We start from the raw sequence: 21,078 nt of genomic DNA on the forward strand, positions 1-21,078 counted from the left end.
GCTACCTGCTTCTGCGTAGTGACAGCGGTTCTAGAGAAAGTTTGAACAGAAAGACATGTCGCTGGCACGGCCGTATATTGCGCGCTGCACATCTCCGAAGGGTTGGAGTAGTCATATTCCTGGCGTGACGTTCATATAATTTTTTCAAGATTCATCCGACATCTACTTAACGTGCAGGAACAGAGCGCTTGCATGCCTTGTCTAAAGCCGTCTCTTCCACGCTGAAAAGCCTGGCTGCGCGCGGTCTCAACAGTCTCAAAACATGAGCGCAAAGGCAAGATCGTTTACTTTGGATGACAAGAAAATAATCACAAGGATGCTATCTTCAATAATGCCCAGTGAACATTACAAAACACTCCCAATCCTTGCTTTATCTGTCTGCTAACATGGTTCATAAGTGCTGTTAACAGTCTGGTTCCTAAATATAATCTTCCGTGCGCTCATATGAGTAGTCGACTACCCTTAAGCAGAAATTGGGTAAAGCAGTACCTCACTATAGTAGGCAAATTCCAGTAATATTTGCAGGTTATTCCAGTGCCTAAGTGTCCCATACAGACAGTTAGGAAATACAATCAAGTTTACGAATTTTGTGAGCACATGAGCTCACCCAATCTATTCATGCATATAAGACTATTGGCTTGAACAGATATTTACCGCCGCAGGTCACAGCACTTCTGTGCCAGGTAGCGCGTCACTTTCTTGTGGCGCTTTTGCAGGTCCTCGGCCGAGCATCCCTTCAGCTTCAGATAGTGCCAGAAGGAATCTGCGCAGATGGAGTAATAAGTAATGTTAGTGTGGTTGAATATAAAAAATGAGCAGATGCTGAGGCAGTGATCGAATAACGAGCATTAATACACCTAACATAGGTCGCCAGTTTGAATCCATGCTGCGAGATAGGCTCTAACTAGTAAGTCTATGCTGCACGACAGGCTGAAACGTATGACACCATCTGGTACATTCTGTGCCAAACGGTTCACCCACAAATATTACACGAATGTCGAGACTAAGCAGCCAGACTTTAATGCGTGCCAGACAGATATACATATACTGATCGACATAGTTTAGTTTCGAGCTGTGGTGCTCGAGCATCACACTGCCACCTGCTATTATTTTATTCCATTATGTAACCCCCTCGGTTCCCATGGCAACTGCTGGGATACACTGCTGCATTTGAGGCTGCCATCTTGGATTCTATCCATGATATCAGCACAACTCTGAGGCTCAAAACGCAACCAGGCTCAGAACGCAACGCTCTAAAATTACTACCTCGGGCCAATAGCTCTGGGGAACAAAGCTTCACACACTGGTGCATAATATCACACTTCAGATACACCCAGCAAAGCGGTAGAGAGAAAAGCCCTTTAATGAATAACAAAATTTAGCTGGAGTTTAAAAACCCACTTACACTTGCATAGGTTTAGGACTTGGGGGAAGACAGAAGAGAGATGCAGAAAATTGCAAAGGTTTTCAAGCAATTTCAACAAAATTTCAAAAATTATACAGCCCCTGAATTTGGGATGGCATACATCAAAGTGGCGACAAATGGAGTGACAAAGTTCCTTACACACAGTGTGTGCATTGATGAGAAATGAGGAGGTTTTAGTGCTTATCTGGGAGATTAACAGCAAATAAAGTTTATTGCACATCTCTGCTGGCTATGAAAGGCTAACCGCCGAATTCAGAAGTGCACCTCAACTCTACACTCTGTCTCCACTCTGTGGAGTGGAGAAAACAATTGCTCTTCCATTTGATGGGCAGTTAGGATTGAAGAATGCTACTCGGCATTTCTGCAGACGAGGAGCTGCTATAGAAACCTTCTTCCAACCCCCGTCCCTCGAGGAAGCATGAACGGCAAATGAAGGTGAGAATAAGGCGAAAAGTTGCCTTTGGCTATAAAAAAAGCATGGCATGTCTATTAAATGTCTGTTTTGTCACGTTGCGCCACCTTAAAAACACAAAGAACCTCACCGTTTATTAGCCTAGTAAACCATCTTTTGCAAGCTGCATGACGAAAGCAACAGAGAAAAACTACCGGAAACGCTTGCACGTCTGGCAACCTTTGCTGCCAATGATGTAGCGTCTATGTAGGCATTTACGAATCGCATGAAAAACTGCCACAAATGGAGTAAAAAACTGCCGTTCGTCAACTTGTGGGAGCTTTCGCTGGCCTGCAGAGGCCATCGGCGAAACTGAGAAGGTTTATGAGGTTTAACGTCCCAAAGTGACTCAGGCTATGAGGGATGCCACAGTGAAGGGCTCTGATAATTTCAGCCACATGGGGTTCTTTCATGTGCACTGACATCGCACAGTACACGGGCTTCCAGCACTTTGTCTCCATCAGAATGCGACTGCCGCGCCCGGGATCGATCCTGTGTCTTTGAAGTCAACAGCTGAGCACCGCAACCACTCAGCCACTGTGACGGCAGCAGAAAAATAAGATTCCCCAGAAGCGAACAGTGCATGCGAGTTTGGAGCCCAGGGGGTTTCTTTTGAGCCGCACTGTGTCGTTCTTAATGGATCTCTAGTGCTCCAAATTTCCTGGACATTAGAAGATTTCTGGTACTGCCTCCTGCAAGAAGTAGGACTTCCTGGAACGCTCTGGAGTCCCAGTATATAGCTTGGAAGTGAACCCCCTGGACTCTAAAAAACTTCTGACAAAGACTGTACCTTATACAGAACACAATGGGCCACATTGCAAACTAAAACAAAAAAGTATAGGACACTAGTAAGAATTGATGATGAAACGCATGCAGCTGAAAGCAGATTTATTGAAATGCATAGTGCACTGCGATAGACTAATGGTTTTAGCTTACCTGACACTGAAGCCACCTTCACTGGGGACAGTGGAGGGTAGGTTTTGGTAAGCCCTTTCGAAAGGGCATTGTTCGACAGAGTGCCTGTCAGGCTCCTCTGCGACAGGGTTTCACTGCCCCACAGGGACACCGCCAATTGTTTGCAAAAGGTGGAGTCCATGGCAGACCCCAGCAGCCGCTCCCATGTGCAGCTACTTAAGTAGTTGCCATGGTCAACATGTACCTGAAGAACAGATATGAGCAAAGCATAAATGGTTTGTAATATTGTTTTAGATACAGAGCTCACTTGACCTAAAACTCCGCTAATATGAGAATACCTATTTCTGTGGCCTATGAGGCAAAACAAAAGACATGTAAAAGATGTAAGAAATATGAAGCACAGTTTTTAATGTGATTCCTGAAAAACAGCTTCAGATCATCTTTGCAGATGCAATCAAGCACCTCTAAATCTTCACTTATTCATCCTAGCAGTAACCAAGTGACAACATATGCCCCTCACAACCTGCAACCTTTTTGCGGAACATCGCAAGACCAACAGGCTAAGGACTGCTATCAGGTGGGCGAGTTGGTACTCATTCTTTGCAGCAAACAGCACAGAAGATGGCGGTCTAAAAACAAGAAATATATATGGCACAGCACTAAACAGCGTGACAGAAAAATACGATTATAAATTATTTAGTGGTCATAGGTGAGTACCCCATGGTGATTCATGCATAGTGTCTTCCGGCCGCATCATTGTAGAGACGAAAACATGCCACAAAAATTAGGTGCCTTACTCTTTTAATAGCTACACGGCTGGGAGTTAGACTCGAACATGGCAAGCATGCGGAAGGCAGGAAATTCGATGTGGACAAGTAGTGCGTTCGGCGACGGCACAACCAAAAGGATGGATGCATTGAGGAACACAAGCTGCAAAAAGCATGCTACCTGAGGCAAGTCACGCCAGTTTCCTGAACCGGAAGAACAGCTGCTCTGCTATGTGATAGAAGTGCAGATCAATGGCTACGCATTGACAACGGACATGCTATGCGATTTCTTGTGGGACGAGCATGCACCAGCCAAGAGTAGGAAGACTCCGTGAGTAATGACTGAATGTAGAATAAATGCCATTCGCTCCCCTGTTGGCATTTTTACTTAAATTTTTTTTTGCACATCGCGTATATGGGCCACACCCTGAAAACTGCCGCCCCTACACACGTTTATGCAGAATTCAATGTGGACGAAACCACTCTTTTCTACCAGCTGTTGCCAAGCAAGATGACACATAACGAAGATAGCTGTGCAAGGAAATAGAACAAGAGCATAAAAGTCATGAATGTGGCAAACATGCATAGGACAGAGAAACTGCAGCTCCCTATTATAGGAAAGGCTCTCAAACCTCACTGCTTCAAGAATATCCAAATGCTGCCAGTACAATACACTAGGGGTGTGCGAATAGTGGTTTTTTGATTCGAAGCGAATTCGAAGCGAATAGCAATTTCTTCGAATAATTTCGAAGCGAATAGTTTGAATAGTACTTCTGGCACTAAAAAAAGGCTGAATGACAGTAGGCATTTCCAAACCATTTATTTTCCTAACACACGATGCCATTACATACTGCATGAGGCTTTATTTAAAACCATGCTTCAAAATTTTAAGAGAGCACCTAAAGTGAGTTAAGAACAATTTTTACCAGTTTGGTAATAAAAAATTATAACACATAAAAATACCGTCTGCTTTCTAATAAGAAATTAGAGATAAAATACAAAAAATTACAGTATAACAGAACGGTGCCAGCAGTACAACCAATAACTGAAACCATAGGAGTAACTGCACTACCACTGCAGCAAGAGCACTGAGAAAAATAATGAAAAAAAAGGACATTCTGCACTACCGGTGACCAGTGGTCGAATGTGTCGAATGTCCAACACTGGGCTAGGCAATCACGTTCGGTGCACCGACTTGCCACTTGCGTTGCTTGCGTTTCTATAGTTTAGGATCCTCACTTCTTGGCTTGGATTGCGCCTCCTTTTAGGCTACGCCGATGGGACTGCTGCGTCCAAGTGCTTTACAAGTGAGGGAGGCAACTGGTGTCGCGCGCCTATTTTGCAGTTTTGAGGAGGGCAAATATCATGCTCTGCATCACATTCACGCTTCTAGAGACAAAGTGATGACTATTACTTTCACAGAAAATAAGCAGTAAGTCACAACAGATCATCACCAATAAATATTTTGAGTTGCAAGTACTTTGTACCATGATCTCAATTTTGGCTTTTTTTTTCAATGACTTTTGATTCTTCAAATAAAACTTAATTTAAACTCATTATCTTTGTGAAATGTGAATTAAAAAACTTTTCCTGTAGTAAAAATGTGTATGTAACCGAGGAACAGTACTAAAATTTTTCCAGGTCACAAGCATTGGACACAACCATGACACAAAAAAAAGGCATGCATGGCATCTAATATGCCAGTCAATCAGTACCAACTCGCCCAAATCACAACCTTCATGAGTGTAATATGCCTCAAGAAATGATTGTTCTTCCCCTCCACTGCTGACAAGTATAACACGAAGAAATTGGCAAAATACTACCCACCTCTCCTGCTTCATTTAAGACCCCAACAGTAGGGTCAATCTCCTGTGCTGCCGGCCCAAGAGCTGCACAAAAACAGTGGGATAATTAACAACCAAAAAACGTAGTTTTTTTTTTCTATTGGCTCGAAAGACTGCTTCATTACGTGCTATGCTATTTGATCCTTTGTACGCTGCAGGAACTGGTTTCCAATGGTTAATGATAACATTCACATGGTAGTGACGGCAGTCTGACAGACAGTGAAAGGCTTTCAATAGATGTTCTCTATTCGGCTGCCTTGTGCCTACAAAAACTTGACTTGGCGGTGGCATCAAAGGTCAGAACGACGACTGCTTTCGGCCGCACTCAATTTATGGCTGGCAAACAACTTATGAGATAAAGGGACGAAAGCAAGCACGACAATCTGAAGCAACATGGAAGCAGTTGCAGATTGCTGCGCTCATTTAAGAATGATAAACCTAGTTCCATCTCGCGTCACATTGTGATAAAGCTGCATGCCGGTGACATTCAGCATGGACAAACATTACAACCTTTCACAGCAATGTCACAGGCTGCTATCTTTCTCAACACCAGCTGTTGTATCAACTTCTAAGTTAAGGCGGGACGAGGGCCTTAAAACAGACCTTTTTATTTGTGGCTATAATGTCATGAAATTTTGCACACAGATGCGTTTTGCTCTTCTGACTTCAAATATGTAGTCGTAATTGAGCTGGTGGTCTTAGATCAGAAGTTATCTTAAATTCTAGAGTGTAATTAGGTAATTTCTTACGCAGCTTTAATGAACTTTCTCATTGCATTTTGTTGCTTTTACTTACATGAATTGATAGCCAGCAAATTCCCATACCCGATGACATTCTTACATTTTTGGTTTAGGCCACTTATAAATAGCAATTTACAATTAGCTTAACGAGTTGCCATGTAATATACCTAGTGTGACCTTTTACTCTCGACATAGTATGTCAGGATGGCATGCCTTTAGAGAAAAACGAAGAATGTCATCGGGTATGGAAACTCTCTGGCTATCAGTTCATGTAAATAAAAGCAACAAATTGCAATGATAAAGTTCATTAAAGCTGCGTAAGAAATTACCTAATTACATTCTGGACTTCGCAAGATCTAAGACCACCAGCTCAATTATGACTGCATATTTGGAATCAGAAGAGAAAAATGCATCTGTGTGCAATATTTCATGAGATTCTAGCCATAAACAAAAAAGTTAGTTTTAAGACCCTCGTCACCCCTTAAAAAGTTTGGGTTGGAGAAAATATCTCAATTTACTAACTTGTAACATGTTTTTCACTGTTTCTCGAAGGTTCAGACCCTGACTTACACTTGAGCACTTATTTTCAGTTCATGTGAGCTTGAAAAGAGAAGGGTACTGTCAAGTTACAGGAAAAGCTTCACTTTTCAAGCCCACAAGTCCTGCTGAAACTGCAATAGAATTAAGGCCTCAGCCCTTCCTCACAGGTCACATGAGGAAAGCGTGCTGGGTATATTTTACAAACCAGCCTTTCTTTTAAATGACCCTCTAGAACTGGGGCAAGGAGGATGTATCTGTGCAGCCAACCTATCTACATTAGTTGCAGGGCCGAAGATGGCTCTGGGCCCCTATGGGCAGTAGTACACCCCATGCATTATTGATTCTGAACATGAAAGCAGCACTAATTTAAAATTTTAGATAATTTTAAGAACTTGTGCACACAAAGACAATTGGGCACACTAGACATTCTCCCACACTGAACCGCTCAGCGGAGAGCACACTTTTATCCCTCTCCCATATGTCTTTACTTTAGTTCCTTTGAACTGCCCTCTGTCCCACTTTCCTGTCTTCGGCTCTCAACCCCATCTAAGAAGGGATGACTGTGTCAATGAGCAGCCGCCAATGAGTACCCTTCGAGTCGAGCGCAAATAGTTTTAAAAGAGCTAGATGTTAGGCTAGTTGGATTTGACAAACTATACATATTTAAATATAATATTTTTAGTACAACCAGGTCAGGAACACAAAGAATGAAACACTCGTGTATTGCTGCTGTTTGTCTTTCGTTCTTCATGTTTCTGTCCTGGTTGCACTAAATAAGTATAATTTGTCGTATATAGTTTTCTTCCAGTCAGACGAACCTTGACCTTCTTGAAACCTTCATGATGCGCATCCCACAAAACTTGACGTTATCTCTACTACGTATGAGAGCACATCAATGAAACAGCTGCACGTGATGCAGCGAAGAGCTCCCTTCTCTGCCCATGAGGCCACCCTTCAGGACAGAACATGCTCTGAAGGTTGCCCACAACACGATATTTGGTCACAAGTGAACCTGCTAGCTGCCAATAGCCTGCCGAAGCTTGGTAATCAGAAAAGCTGGCCACACATGAAACTATGTGTTCCCAACCCAAGTTACGCCTGTTTTTACTTCCAAGGCATTATTACTGCGAGGGAAGCGTGGAAATGCATCCAAGAATAGCTTAATAACATATTTCTGAGCCTTCTTTCTTAAGTTTTCTTCAGCATACATACCTTTTGACCGTCTTGCCACCGGCTGTAGGCTGGAGCCGGCAACAAAAGGCGCCTCGCATCCTGGGTCGCTCACTGCTCACGAAACAAGAATGGCACATTAGCCAGTTGCATTCAAATATCCTACCTTCTAAAAGAATTTTCAAATGACGAACAATAGCACAGCATTCCTACACAGTGCCAATCCAACACAATGACAATCTTGGCAGCGAGAGAACAGTTCACATGGCCTGTAACGACTATTCCCAACTTGACAGGAAATATCCAAGGCCTGTCATGCCAATAAATGGCTTTGCTATGAAAACAAGCCATGCACGTCTACAGTTGTGCCTTGCTAATATGAACTCAATATAAATGCAGTGATATAATTGGCCGAAGCCACTTTGGAGCCGCCAAAAATGCTTTTTGGTGCACAAAAGTGATTGTCTGGCGCAGTCAAACACATACTGTATTTTCCAGTGCATAAGTATTTTTTTTAGCTTTCTCATTGATGCAACTTATATACGGTGAAAAAGGACGTGCCAATATGCAGCATCTTTTGCCATTTCTAGCAATTATGTTTGAAAAGAAAATTGATGAGTAAAAGAAAAAATAACAGTTGTTGCAGTTTTCATGTAGTGCGATCCACTACCGTGATCCGCTTACGCGGGCACTCAACTACACCTGTGCAGTGGTAGGCATGTGCTCCCCAGAGCCATCTGCGCAATACCTAGATAGCTCACTGTGGATGCAGTTCACGGTAATCAACAGTTGTTGGGAGGGGGGGGTGCCGCTGGGTGGCCCCTCCCCCATACCAAAGAAATACTAAAGAAAGCCATACTAAAGAAATAAAGCAAAAAATTCAATGCCACGAACAACGCATTTCCAGCGTACCAGTCGCGCGCTGCTGCCTCTTCGATTTAAAAGGTCAAGCAAGATGCTACAAACTTGAGCAAGCATTGAGGAGTGCCTTTACAGAAACAAAAAATCAGTAAGCTAGCAAATTTCCCCATGAGGGACCCCTGAGACCCTAGGCGCTGCACTGAAAAGTGGCGAAGACGAGCGACAAGCGCAATTATAATCTTGTGCAAGCACTTGCACAACCGAGTGAGAGGTGGCTCTCTGCACTGATGAGTCAGCGGCGTGCTGCTATCGCAACAACACCTAGCGGCACGAGCTCAACAAACGATGAGCGGCAACTAGGAGGGACAGAATTCGCGCACTCACAATTAAGAAAGGACTGGCATGCGCCGAGCACTGGTCTCTTCACCAGGTGCACGGCCGCGAGAGTGCGCAGTGATATGCTCTCAGCTGCTCCCACAACCATGCGCGATGGACCAGTGACTTTTGCCCCCGATAATACATATTAACAAGGCACGGCTGTATGAACAAATGCAGTGCTTCCAACAAGAACATACCTGCTATCTGACAATATTTAGTGAGATTCATTCACTTTAGGGAAAATCAACTTGGCTTAGCTGGACTCTGTCCAGAACAGCAGTAGCACGACCAGTGCATGGCAGTGAAATGATCAAATACTGTACATTTCATACTGCTTAGAACGGACAAATTAAGGCTGTAACATTAAAATTCTTAAAATTACCAGCAAGGCTGCAGTTAACTGAACTCCTGCACTAAGGTGAACATGTGCCTGAGAAGCATAAACGCACAAAAAGTTCATACCAGCTGGCTGCGGCAGAGGTGAAGCTGTGCCGGCATGCTGGCTCGGAGTCCCAGGAGCAAGGCTAGGGACTGGAAATTTAATGAGCACATAAGATCATTTCATTTTCAGTGAAAGAGTTTATATTTAGTGAAAGCTTTGTTCCTTTCAGGAAAAATCAATTAGGCTTGGCTGCACCCTGTCCAGAAAAGCAGTAGCTGGACCAATCTATGCCAGCGAAATGATCAAATAATGTAGCGCATTAACACAATTCTAAGTCGACCCATTCTTTCTAATTTGAGAATCTGAATTAGTAGGTTCGACTTACAATCGAAACCAAACCATAGCGCCGTAAATAAAGGCGAGAGAAACGAGATACCAGGGATGCGCGTGGTTGCAATTTTATGCTTGCATTTGACCATCCTGCTTTTTTTTCAGAAGGCTTTTTCTTTTACTTTCAACAATGCAATCAGCAGTAAAAAAATGCCGATAGTTGATGGAAGGGCCGAAGTACCAATCGCGACGGCATTACCACTTAGAATAGCAGCACTTCTGGGGAGTGTTGGTAGCTGATAGAAGAGCCGACGGTGCTCGCATGTAGTTTCTTTGTGGCTTTGTTTGATGCATTTGACAACTGCCGGCCACGTTTTACCAGTTTTTAATGAAGTGCTTCATCAATCACCATTTGTGCTCTGGGTCTGTTAAGCGTCCAGTGCTTGTTGACGGCTACATTTAAGATGGCTGCCATTCTTTGTGCTGAAGGAACGAACAACTACGTGCCAGGCTGCAAGTTCGATATCTCAGAATGAGGGATACAGGCAGGTGTGGCAGCTGCAGCGAGGCAAAACTTGCAGTTGTTCCATGTGATATCGTGCTGTGGCTGTTTGCGAGTGCAGGATTTCGTGAACAACCACGTGCTTTGGTTGTTTTCGCAGTGAGGGATTTCCCTGGATGGCGGTATTAGAACGACGTGCTGTCAGACCGCAGCAGCGACGACTAAGGCAGTGCTAGTGAGGACTATGGCGCAAGTGTTGATGAGTAGCCCAGTGACTGACACATTTTGATTTTGGAATGTGACCACGGCCATGCCTGCATGCGGCTGCCAATAGCGGCTGACGATAAGTGGCGGTGGCCGGGTAATGCTATCACATTCTACTTTTAAAGGCGAAGCTTAAGCAACCTCCAAGTTTGTTTGCTTTTTTCTGACACGCAATATGGGGGTCACCTTACAATCATGCAAATTCGGTACATTTCATGCTGCTTAGAACGGACTAGTTAAGGCCCTGACATTAAAATTCTTGTTGCAGTTAACACAAATTCTGCACTGAGGTAAACAACATCAGGGTGTCTCAAAAGCATGAAAGCACAAAAAGTTGATACCTGCTGCCTGTAGCGGAGGTGAAGCAGACAGAGTCTGTGGAGGACTGCTGCTGCTGCTGGCACACTGGCTCAGGGCCTCAGAAGCACGGTTGGGGACTGGAAATTTAATGACCACATGAGATCGTTTCATTTTTAGCGAATATCTCTGACATTCTGCATATTCTTCTATTTTTTTAATTTAGTTTTATGCAACTTGACTTCCTTGCATTTCCCTTTATATTCTGCCTGGCTTAGTGCTTTTTGCATCTGAACTGCATCTTACATACACTAGTGTTATTTAGCCTTCCACTCTGTATCAGTAAATGTAAATGGGACTGACAGCACCCAACTTTTCCAGTGCAATGGAAAACTTGCACCCCTATTACACGACCCCTTTAAACACCATTTCAACTGACTGTCATTTCAACTGAATAGCAGTAAGCTGTGTTACAAGCCAGTGCCAACAGCCATTGAGATCTGAACTACACTTCAATTTGACTAAAGTCAGCGGCCCAAATTGAACAGGTCCACTGATAAGATGGACGTCAATGGACCTGTCACACTCACCTAGTCAAGAGAATTTCTCACGACCAAATCACACAAAAGGCTGTTGCCTTATCTAGAGTAAGTTAATCAACAACTTTGCTTGAAACTGCCCATGTAATAGGGTTATTACTGTCTAAGATGCTAGATTCTGCAACAGCTTTGTAAGAAATGCTGCAGAATATCTTTAGAAACAATTTTTCAATCAGTGAATGCACCCGTTTTTATGCATTCCAATTCTGGAAACCATGTCAGAGTGCACAGTTGCATACCAATTGCATACCAGGAAAAGTAATGTACCAAAGTATAATGCAAACCTGACCTTCCAGATAACAATTTCAGTTTTAGTATAGAGCAACATCCATTTGAGTTTTCATGCCCGAAGTTGTTATGGCGCAGTGACATACGCCTCGTCGACAAAAGTTTCAGCGGATCATGTTTACTGCTTCATCCAATAAATGCAAAGAACTGCGACGCTGTCTAGTGACACAAGCTCAATGCACTTCATTGCCAATGTAATGAGCATAACTTTTCATTGAAATGCACACTAGAGAACGCGTAAACTATAATGAAAGAAGAAAGCATTGAGCCTTTTACAACAAATCAGTAATGTTTCACCGAGTTGTAGTCACACGGTGGGATACACCGATAATGACAAGGTTTCATGGAAACATAGCACTTTAGTTTGTTTTATGTTTTCAATGGCAATATAAAATTATTAATCATTGTTCCTTGGCACTGCAGTGCTCATTTTTTAAAATATGAGGAAATATCGCTCATTTCCACTAAAACTTCAACACATTTTTATCAATAGTAGGTTCCCTGAAATTAAACAAAAAAATTTCGAACAAAACCACATCAGGCATGATAGGCAATTTTCCCCAAGAAAATTGGGGGCAAAAGCAACAGACCCCACCTCTACATTCTGGTCCTTGCAGCTCGGCGTGAGAACGCCACCTGACAAAACACTTTTGGCATCGAAACCGGCACAGAGAACCTGTTTCAACACCAGAAGTGCTTTTTCAGGTGGCACTCTCACTCGTTCTTTGAGACAATGATTTGCCCACAACGACCATGTTTTAGGTGCACTCCAAGGATGACATTTTGCTTCAGCCATTTTTGTCGTTTTTTTGTTCACACCATTGGTCACGTGGGCGCTGGCCAGGGTAAATAGTGCTATAATCTAGATTCAATAGCAAATGCTGAAACACCTGCAACCTCGCTATGCCATTCTGCGTTGCAAAAGAGCTTTACGAACCTGCTGCTTCAGGTAGCCTTGGCTGCACACAGTTTGCACTCAATAGCCCATGCCTGGACTCCGATATGGAAGAATCTGAGAAGAATTTACAAAGAGAAGCATCAAATTACTGGACAGACATGCCAGGTTGAGAATGCTGAAGATGAGCACACAAATTGTACAGAAATGCTCCCTGCCTTCTCATACCTAAAATTACAAAGGTAGAATCAATTGATGGCGCACAGCTGTCTTGATGCAACCTAAACACTGTGCAGGTGTTTTTCACATGCAGTTCTTGAACTGTGTAAATCCTACTAATAGTGAGCACCTCCTGCAGGAAGGCAGCCCTTTTCCACTGTTAGCCAAGTATATAGCATCGCAAAAGCTGTCACTTCGTGACCAAAGGTGAAAGCCTATGCGAAATAGCAGACGGAGGGCACCCCCTCACAGCGTGGTGCAAAAAGCAAACTTGCTAAACAAGCACGCATTTACAGCACAAATTATTCACATACCCTTATCAAAAATTTTTGCACAGAGGGCCTTCTGTAGCTCCATGTTGAGGCTCTCGAGCTCTTTTACTCTTGCCTCCAGCTCCGCAACCTTGGACTGAAGGTTCATTTCCCTTGAGCCCTCAGTACCTTCCATGTCGTTCTCCATCAGATCACTTCAGCCCTTCTTTTTGCCAGGGCCCTAGCCCTGGACTGAAGGTTCATTTTGGACTGAAAAATAAAGAAGTGCTTAGTCAAATTCTTGGTCCTTCACCAAATGAAGTGGATGTAAGCTCTTTGCAAGCAGGATGAAATACTGACTTATCAAACGAATGATTTAGGCCTTATGGGGCTTAATGTCCCAAAGCGACTCCTCTAGCATTTCGTCTCCATCGAAATACAACTGCCGCGGCTGGGATCAAACTCGTGTCTTTCAGGTCAGCAGCCGAGCACCATAACCACTGGTCCTAAACCTTTTCCCAAGCATTTTAGCCCACGGAAAGCCAACTACCCCGTCAAGGGGCAGCTTGTACCCCGAGAAAACTGGTACAAAAATGAGACTAACAGAAACTCCTCTGATTAGACATCACATTAGAACGTGACAAAATTGCAACCATAAAAATTATAACAAGTCATTTTGCCTCCTGTGCAGGAGCTTTGTTCACAATGAAGTGATTAAAGCTGTATTGGATTTAAAGAGAGGGTCAGGAAGCATATGTACACTGGGGGTTTACTTCAGTCGCTGCCATTTAGGGTGTCATTAGTCATATGCATAATTACAGTTCTGTTGCAGGCTAAGGTGAGCAAAAAACTTTTTTTTTAGTTGGCAGTATGCACAACCACATCCCCCCATCAAAAGTCGTAGGCAGATAACACACAGTGTTTGGCAAAACTACTCAAGACACCGTTTTGTTTCCAAAGCCATTATGCTCTTTTCAGCGCATCACATTTCCACCTCGCTAATGCAAACACAGACGGTTGAGCAGAAAACGATAGGGCAGACTGGCTTGTAGTGACATACATATGAAGGCTATGTTGTCAGCATCATTTTAGTAGCATACAGGCATCAAGCCAAGACAAACAGTAGGCGAGAGGGCACGGTGAAGCAGAATTACGAGCCCGAGGAACTGATGAGTGCTGGATAAAGGCAATATCTCAGACTAAACAATGACAAAAATGGCACAGAAAGAAACTGGAACCACCTCTTTCACCTTCAAACAGCAATACCCATGAAATTAATCAGAAATTAGGAACAGATTCTTTTCACAGCAGAAAACTAGAGTCACTCACGCACTTATTGCTTCCTAACTTATGAATAACTGAAGCCTAAAGCAGCTCCCCTGCTAGTTGTTGTTTAGAACGGCCAAGAACTTTTGTTTTTCCAAAAAGAGGATGGCATTTGCAGCTCAAACAATGCTTAAGCAGGCTGTTAGACTGAGATGATTTAAAAGAAGCAGCGTGTTCAGTTAGGCGTTCACTGAAGCAACGGCCGGTCTGCCCTATTTAGACACTGCTACAACTCAGAGGGGCCTCGTAAACAACACCAAATTTGCACGCAACGAGCATGCATGGTTACAAGCTTGATGCTGCAAGCCAGTCTGTTACGGCTTTGGCTCGCCAGTGCGCAAAGGCTCGACAGTTTTCGAGGTGCCTAGAAAACAACTTCCACGCCAAACTTGCTTGTTATCCTCAGTGGACAGCTGGGCATGCATTCAGTTCCTCGAGCAGCTCTTTCCTCGTTGGAGTTACATAACCCTCGTCGCAGCGCCACCCCTCCTCCTCTGCTCTGAGGGTGTGTTCGTCGTATTTTCCCGTTTTCGTTTGTTTACTGGATGTTTCTAGTGTACTGATCTGTGCACCTTGTTTGGATTATTCGTAGCGGCGACTTGGGTTTTCCCGCGTTGAGCTTACACTTATACCGCGAAAACGTTACCACGTTCAGGAACTGCAGGATAAGTGTTGCATTTGGCATTCGAGGGAAAAGGCAAGAAATTAATTTATGTTTTGAGCAAGTGCAGCGGGAAACAAACTAGATGCAGCATCACTATTCTCTCTGTAGACTTTCTGAGAGCTGGATGCATTCCTTCTAGGACTGTGGCAAGCAGTAGGTCAATTGCACACAAATTTATTTCCCTCTGGTGCAAAGTAAGGAGTGCAAACATAAAACCCAAGTTGGCGCTACAAATAATTAAAACAAGGTGCACACATCAGTGCGCAAAGTAGGGAGTGCAAACATAAGAAAACCGAAGTCGCCGCTACGAATAATTCAAACAAAGTGCACAGATCAGTGCAATAGAAACATCCAGTAAACAAACGAAAACGGGAAAATACGACGAACACACTCTTAGAGCGGAGGAGGAGAGGCGGCGCTGCGAGAAGGGTTATGCAATGCCAACGAGGAAAGAGCCCCTCGAGCTAGTAATTCTGCTTCCGTTCAGCGCTGGATTATGGGGGGGTGTCTAAGGGGGCTGCAGCCCAGGGCCTCACCTCGGACAGCAGGAGAAGGGGCCCACTTATTCTAACCTGCTTAGTGTATGGAACCGCGGGCAATGGAACTTCGAGCGACACGTATGAAGCGTATGAAAACCAGAACGAGAAGATGGGCCCCCCACCTTATGTAACTTCATTTAGCCTAATCAATTGGGCGCAGCTTGTCGAGCTGCAAAAACAGGAATCCCCTGCTACCCCGGAGGGGGCCTCCTTTCTTACGAAGCGATATACGCGTTTGTGTACGGATTCCGGAAGGGTTTTCGTGGTTTTCTGTCAATCCCCCTGTCCAGTGGCGTCTGAAGGTGTAGTGTGTTTGAGAATCCTGGTGTCGGCATAACAGGTGGGGCTCCTGCCTCGCCACCAAGAATTCTGCTGGGATGGCTTTCATAATCCGCTAAAAATCCACTAATTAATTTTTAACCCCGCACATATATCCGATGTAAAAAATACTTTCTTGGCGCCCTCTGCATGGCATACAAATATAAGGCAATGCAACGCATCAGTGTCACAAGTATGATTAGAGCAGGGTAGGCAAAAACGAAACTAGAATGCGCAGCAAAATTTGAAGCGGCGTCTATGTGTGCGAGTATCATATACAGACTGTTGAGAAAATAAACGCGTGCAGTAGAATGCTTTTTTTAGCCACACGGGTGGATGTTCGAATTTTGCACAGATAAGACATTTGGTCATCAGAATTATATACAACACCAGGTTTTCTTCTTTAGCTTTACCAAATTGAAAAACTAATCAGGCTGTGCTAGCTTCTCGGAACTCCCACAGTTTCACTTTGTGCTCCGGCGGCCACTATGGGCTTTAACGTCCCAAATCAAGTCCAGCTATGCGGGACGCCGTAGTGGAAGGCTCCAGTCAATTTCGACCACCTCAAATTCTTTAAAGTGCACTGATATCGCATAGTGCACATGCCTCTCGCATTTCGCCTCCAGCGAAATGTGACCGCCATGACCGGGGTAATTTATTTTGTACGTTCTTTTTTCTTGGGATCGGTTTTGTAGAGCCAGGTGAAATTTAATTTTCGAGTAAATAAAAGGCGCAGAACTGCCTCACTTCTAGGTGGACACCTCAACTGTGCCTTGAGGGGAGGGAGGAAGGTGTGAATGAAAGGAGAGAAAGAGGTTTCGTTGGTTTATTGGTTTATGGGGGTTTAATGTCCCAAAGCAACTCAGGCTATGAGGGACGCCGCAGTGAAGGGCTCCGGAAATTTCGACCACCTGGGGTTCTTTAACGTGCACTGACATCGCACAGTACACGGGCCTCTGGACTTTTGCCTCCATCGAAATTCAACCGTCGTGGCCGAGATCGAACGCACGTCTTTCGGGTGAGCAGCTGAGCACCATAACGTTACACTGATCCACCGCGGCAGCAAAAAATAAGAGGTGCCGTTGTGGAGCGCTGAGGAATAATTTCGGCCACCTGGGGATCTTTAACGGGCTCTGAAATCGCATAGCACACGAGTAACTTTTTGCATTTCACCTCCATGAAAATGCGGCCACCGTGCGGCTGGGTTTGAACCCGAGTACTCGGCTCAGCGCCGAGCACGCTCACCACTGATCCAGGACTTAAATGCTGCTATTCGAATGTGCCCCGTGAGAGTAGTAGCAAACGTTCGATGTATAATCAAATGAATTTAATAACTTGCAATAATACCCTCTCAGGACACTAATTAATGAGTGTTTCTATTTCCTAGTCGCTGCCGGCAGCCGGAGTACCCAGCTTTACCTGCAGGAAGCTGGCTCAGCCTGCTTTTCTTTAATGCGTGAGCATTCAAACAGTGCTGCGAACAAAAATCCCACTGTCGGCTTGCGTACAGTGTCATTGAAAGAGGAGAGTAGGCGGCGCGCGCAGCGCACTGCAATGCAGCCCCGCAACTTGTCGGTAGGTTTGAGTGGCTCTTCCGTGGCGTTCGGCGCTCGACCACAGATGTACACGTGTCGCGCGTTCGAAGAGTCGCGTTGTGTTTTGTGCGCTGTAAATGTAATGCTACTGCGTTACTGTTGCATGAATCCTTTTGGTTGCACTTCGTTCTTTTTAATTAGGTGTAATTACAATGGAACATGGGATTTATTTGAGTAGTGTAGCATGGGGACAAGGGGGTCAGTGGTAAGAAAGGGAGAGGGGGCCTACATTCTCATTAGCCCAGGGCCCCCATTTTTCTTTACCCTGCCCTTTCTTTCAGTAGCAAGTTAGCGCTCGTCCTGTATACTGTTTTCTCGCGCTAAGCCCACCCGCAAATCAAAAAATCTACTGGAACGACTGTTTTCTCGCGCTAAGCCCACCCGCAAATCAAGAAATCTACTGGAACGACTGTTTTCTCGCGCTAAGCCCTCCCGCAAATCAAAAAATCTATTGGAACGACGTTTTTATTGCTGCCGTGTGACCGACAACACCTGAAAGCTGTGCAGGCAAAACGTGGAACGCGTGCATGAATCTCCTAGGCTCATCACTGATCCAAAAACTGAGCAATAATATCAAGAACATGGACACAGTACACATGCTGATACTGGTTCAACGACAATAGCGGTTAATGTGGACTAAGCGCATAATGTTCAGCAAGCACAGGAAAGCCGGTTGGACGCACCTTTTTCCGCGGCGGGCCTTCCTTGGAGGAAGACTTGCGCGAGGCCATGCGCTTGTTCTGCCGCCACGTCCTCATTTCTTCTGCAGATTCTGCAATTTTTACCGCAAAATTATGATAAGTGAACGCCAAAACCGTGTTCGGCAACGCCGGAAAGGGTCCTAACACTTACCTGTCATATGTACAATGGTCGCCTTATAAAACCCGCCCCGGGTGGTGCTGTCGCCTTCCCAAAAAACATCGTACGACTTCCCTCTCTCGAAGTCGTCGATGTCATTGGGACGGAAATTCCTTACGTCGGCGTCCGATACGACGTACCGCTTATTTTCGCCTTCGTATTGTACCAGCACGTACATCGTGTTGCTTCAAACAACGTGCGTGCTCACCTCAGTACCTCTGTACGCTAAGCGGATTCTCCGAAGCGGTATGGCTACGCCTAGTCATGGCCGGCAACCGATTTGACCAAATGTCTTCGTATTTGTCGGAAACCAAACCGCACCAATTTTTCTTGTAAACAAGCATTTATCTGTCATATTTAATTAACGTTTAATTTAATTTAGTCTATCAGGAATATATGATTAATTTCGGTTTTCTACGCTAAGGTTTTATTATTGTTTTTACTGAGTGCCTTGAGTGTAGCAAGCAATGTGCGCCACCATGTTTGCGGTGATAACAAGAACTACAGAGGCTAGAAGGTTTCTTCTAGCCTCTGTGCAAGAACTACTCTGAAGCCCTACTGGCGTGACCAACCTTATGTCTACGGACTTGATGGCTCTTGCTTCCCACGCATTATTCTAGTTCACTGTATCTCTATTGCAATGGTTTATGGATGATATGATGTCTTCGCGAGCTGGCCCGCTACAAGCTGCATGTAAAAATAAAATATATCTGGCTTAAAATCATGGCCGCGGCCTAGATTCGAGTAAATATACTATAGCTAATTTGATCAGGCAATAATGCTACTGCACATATTCGCAAGACTTTGTGCATGCTGTAGAGGGCAGCAAAAAGTTCATGTCCTTTAAAATGTTCAGGCGTATTAATGGTGTCAATCGCAAAAAAAAAAGACGAAAACAGAATTAACTGATCAACAGCATGCATATGTCTTGCAAATTCTTTTCACTAGCTAGAGTGTACGCGTACACAAGCTATATAATAGTTGGCTATTCTATGGGTTATTCATAACACACGTGTCGTGACGTAAAGAGGGGTGACACAATTAAATAGCATGTAGCAATAGAATGATCAATGCAAGTTGACGGCGTCTTCCTTGTTTCTTTTTGTGTGTTATACATAGTTGCATCGTTATGCAGTTACTACATTAATTTTTTGCTCAATTTGTTGCACGTACTATCGCGATCGAAAGAAGCACGAATAACGCGGCGCCTGCGCGCTCCGCTGTTCATATTTCTTTTGATCGCACTCTTACATGATCGACGAACTCGTCCTAGAATGCATCACGGACAGCTCTATAGCGTCTTTTTGCTACCATCGAAGTAAAAGCGCGGTGAAAAGAAATGCGAACAGCTGAGCGCGTACGCTCCGCGTTGCTCCCGTTTCTTTCGATCGCGATTGTACGCGTATGTATGCTTAGAATTGCAGGCAATGCGCATTTAAGCGGCACTGTCTCCTTTCGATATGCAATCACAGCGTTTGAACTGTGAATACATATATTCACTTCTACGTTCATACACAATTCCCCAAGTCAGACACTTGGGTCCCCTTTTGTGAAGAAACGAGTAAGTGCAGCGAGGCCGGTTCACGCAGAGCCTTCATATTTATAAGCGGTACGGTGGAAAAGTGACGAGTTCAACTTCAAGAGATATATTCATGCAATGAGCCATACAACATAGCACGAAAGTTTTTGAGCTTTGAAATTCTGACCCAATGCGCACGTTCCTCCGGTTGTAATTATAGCGGCCTCCCAAACAGGAAATTAGGCAGCTCACTGAAGGACCCCAGTTGGGGTTGCTCTAGGCCATTGAGACCCATTTCAAGTGACGGTCGGCGAACAGGCTCTGCGGAGAGCGAACAAAAAGCCACCAGTTTAGCCGGTTGACTCGTCTGAGCCCCTGGTCAACTTTTTTTTTTGACGGGGAAAGAAATAAGAAATTTGTTTTTGAGGAAAGAAATGGCGTAGTAACTGTCCCACAACTGAGTGCACGAACACCAGAACAGCGCCTTAAGTTAAGGAATGAAGGAGGGATTGAAGGAAGAAATGAACAGTGAAGTGCTGCAGTGGTGGGCTCAGGAATAATTTCGGCCCAGGGGATCTTTAATGTGCACTAACATCGGATAGCACACGGGAGCCTTTGCACTTCGCCACCATCGAAACGCGGCCGCCGCGGCTAGGTTCGATCCCGGGAAGCCTTTAGTAAGCCCCGCCACGGTACGTGGCTTGATGGTTCAAACGGCACCTGAGGTGTTAATTCACTGCGCTCGATACTGAGACGATGACTGAGCACTCGGCCAGCAAAACCAACGAGTGGGCCGACCCTCCACAATCCAACCCAATGCAATCCGTTTATATTTAGGCTTCGGCCGCGTTCACTTTTTCTTCTTGGCGCGCAGTCGCATCCAACAACCTTTCTGAGGACAACAACAACAACGTGAGGCCGGCATCACCGCAAGCACTTTTGCTCCTCGTACAACGATGAGTACTCCTCGGCGCAAGCGATACCGTCAGTACTTGGAGCCCGGACAGCCGTGGGATGTGCCGAGGCAGACGACGTACAACCATGAGCTGGTGAGAGCTCGACGCGCTCACGCTAGCAACTTGGATAGTGTGACACAAGGCGACGAGTCCGACCATGCTCACGGAAGCCGATGTTCGGACA

General features: G+C 44.7%; 1 pseudogene; it reads right to left on the bottom strand.

The window, feature by feature from the left end:
* Nucleotides 1–530: 530 nt before the first annotated feature.
* On the bottom strand, nucleotides 531–18,597 carry LOC149333747 (uncharacterized; annotated as a pseudogene).
* Between the last annotated feature and the right edge of the window lie 2,481 nt (nucleotides 18,598–21,078).

Source organism: Amblyomma mixtum, chromosome 8 (assembly GCF_055824585.1).
Source record: "Amblyomma mixtum isolate Tamu chromosome 8, ASM5582458v1, whole genome shotgun sequence".
Taxonomy (NCBI): Eukaryota; Metazoa; Arthropoda; class Arachnida; order Ixodida; family Ixodidae; genus Amblyomma; species Amblyomma mixtum.